At 35.8% G+C, this 3,303-nt stretch overlaps 1 pseudogene; it reads right to left on the reverse strand.

Moving 5' to 3' along the window:
- Positions 1 to 1,147: 1,147 nt before the first annotated feature.
- On the reverse strand, positions 1,148 to 1,865 carry LOC108032879 (40S ribosomal protein S3a-like; annotated as a pseudogene).
- Between the last annotated feature and the right edge of the window lie 1,438 nt (positions 1,866 to 3,303).

Genomic DNA, 3,303 nt, shown 5'->3' on the forward strand with positions numbered 1-3,303 from the left:
AGAAATGATTAGTTTTGTTTGGTTCCATTAAATATTATTAAAAATGAACCGTTTAAAAGGGAGTTGTTAACGATATTGTTACCATTTATAAGAATCATCTTGATCATCACCACCATCACAACATTATATCTTTGGTGTTCTTTAACTTGGAAAACTTTAAGCTTGGTAATAACATTTTTCAATTAGTTCTGAATTTTGAATTAAATTTGATCAAAATCGGAGCTGTCGTAGGAACTATCGGAAAATTGGTGAAAAAATTATATAATACAATTTATAGATTTAAGGCTTTTTCACATAATATCTTTTAATATTGGGAATATAATTTTTTTAATTTTTAAGAAGTTCGAATTCAATTTTAGAAAAATCCCACATCTCCCACAACATATAGATGTAAAAAAATTTGTCTAAAAAAACGAATGAAGTCAGCAACAATCCATTAAAATTTTACACGGTGCCAAAGTTTACTTCCTTTCTTGTTTTTTTTTTTTTTTTGTCTTTGCATGCGTATCAACTAACCTTATCGCTCTCTTGCACTCTTTATATTTTTGTTTCTTAATCGAAATCTAAATCGTACAGAGTTAGTCCTCTTCCCTTACTGTTGACTGGGTGCTTAACATTTTCGAACTTTATAATCTCTGGATACTTTTGTCTTCTATATTCAATAAGGCCATGAATTAATCAGAGCTGACCAGAAAAACTGACGTGTTGTCAAACTGAAAAGATGGCTCATATCAAGTGTGTGAACTAGTGATAGTAAGGTTCATTATTTATTATATTGCTGTAACCTTTGTCTGAAAAGCGCACGAGTGGAGATCTTTTATGCGCCAAACTAAAGAATTCTTATAGGCTGAAATTAAGAGAATATCCCGCAACCCCCGGAAAGCTTTATCGACCACAACAAATGCGAAAACGTGGCTAGGATCAGCAGCCTAACTGCACTCTGCATCGTCAGCAATTACTAGTTCCGCCTTCATTAAACTTCATGACATATTCAGTTAATACTGAGCATATTCTACCGGCTCTGCAGAAACACAGTCAGCTGCACCAAAATCTTTCTTGGCTTTCCTCCGGTAAATGGCCTCTGAGGTGTTGGACTATAACAAAATAAAAAAGGCCAAAAATATTACCGTTGAAAATTTAATTTAACCTATGCTAAGGACACTTCTTCTGAGATCTGTATTCCAAACGAGCTCTTTACAATGATCATAAAGGAAATCTTTGAATGCAAATACATTAAAAAATGTGCATTTTATTCACTTAAGACGGCTTACTCCTTCGGTGGAAACGACGACATCGACAGTTTTGCCGCCACCATCACCATGCAACTCCAAGAGCTATATCAATATCTTGACTTTACGAATGTAAACATCATGTAATAGATAGATCACTGGTAGCTTTTTTCAATATCTTTTGAAAAGAATCCAATGCCAGTTTGTTAACAAGCTGCTTCAAATCAGCACCACTAACTTCGTTAGTAATAATGTCAGTCATGCGAGCGCGAATCTTGTGGACCTGCGACTGTTGAGCATAGCATGTTTTGCGCTGAGATTGCTGATCCTTGGAAGTGAATCGAATGCAAAACACTCGCAGAAGATAACCATCGACAGTCTTGGCTTCAACAATCGCTTCAATAAGAGTTTGCCACTTTTTGACCATTGACCTGTACTTGTCTGTAGTTAGATCCATGCCATGGAAGTTGCAAAGCACGTTTCGGTCTTAAACGTCTTCTTGCGGAATGAGCGGGTTTGGAACATATTCGGGGCTTTCACATCGTACCAATCCTTGCGCGAAATGGGGTCCACTACCTTCTTTTTACCGCCCTTCTTGTCACACTTGGAAAGACCACTATTTTTGCCGACTGCCATCTTCAATGAATAAAACCGAAAAAAAAAATTATAGGCATGATTGACCGTCCAGGCGAAGAGGTTTAGTCCCAATTGAGTTCCAATAATACATAATTCGTATATGTAAAGATATTGATTCCTGCTAGTTTTATATATATCACCACACGGAATATTTAAATTATATTTTTAGCTGTACAGTCAATTTCAAAACAGCTGTCCAATAGGGACCATTTTGTAGTTCTGGAAGACTTTAATATTTATGAAATTACGAGACCCACGGATGAAAAAACCAATGTCTTACTTCCTTCAGCTTAACATGATTTCATTGAATGTTTGCTTGACTTATCTCATATCCTGTGGATTGTAACTAATTTGGACTGCAAATTAGTTAAAAGTAAAGAAGCACCTCATACTTAATCCGAAGATCCATATAATCCAGCTTTCGAGGTCTCAATAAACACTGTTACTGGGTTGGACGAAAATTTAGAGAACTCAACTAAGCGATTAAATTGTTTTCGTAAAGCTGACTTTTTAAGCGGTTAAATTGTTGTGTATCAAGTTTTGATGTGTCCGATTTCCACTCATCCCAAAGTACGGATGATGCTATTAATGTTTTTTATAGAACAGTAAACTCGTTTTTCAATTCTTGTGTTCCGTTATATTGTACATCCGGATCCAGATAATTCAACTTTACCGTTGTATTAATCTCTTTCTTCTAGCTACTTTAATGCTCGGTCTACTAGTTACTGGCTTAACACTCTGTGTTTAAAAAAACATAAAGTTTAATAAGTTTTTCTACAGTAAATCTACCAATTATCCTTCCTCGCTGTCTTCTAAAAACAGCTGATAAGGCGAGTGCCGCTCTTTTTGATACATTTTTTCAAACGACCTCATTCTTACACGTATTGTAATATTCTGGCCTACCTTAAATAAAATAAAACTCCCGGATGCGTGTTTAAATATTGGGGAGATGCCCTCTGCAAACAACTTCACAAATTATTTATCTTTACAATTTTTACAGTTTCTCGATTCGATCTTAACAAGACGGGTAGCAAGTGGAAGCCAGTATTTATAGAAGTTACTTTCCACTCGCAGCACCTCTGCAGGTCAGTTATGTCTCCGTGTCAACCGTAGATCAACAACCACTTACCTTTTGGTACTTACATTATTTGTGAGAAAAGGAAAGAGATTTACTATGGATTTCAAGATTTCTTAAAGGCGTGAAATAATACAATATCTTCACCCTATTATTTTCTGTCTATTGAGAACTTCAGTCGTTTAACTCCCCCAAGAGCCCCTCTTACTACGATAGCCGTATAGAGCATTTTCGGCACGGCGCCACAACTGAACAATAGTCAACTTTCTTGTGTTGTCAGACAAATCGGTTTAATTTATGAAAAAACATGGTATCGCAAAATCCCAATAATTTTTACATGTAAGACGGCAATGCGGTTTTTTA

This window comes from Drosophila biarmipes, unplaced genomic scaffold (genome assembly GCF_025231255.1).
Source record: "Drosophila biarmipes strain raj3 unplaced genomic scaffold, RU_DBia_V1.1 ptg000007l, whole genome shotgun sequence".
NCBI lineage: Eukaryota > Metazoa > Arthropoda > Insecta > Diptera > Drosophilidae > Drosophila > Drosophila biarmipes.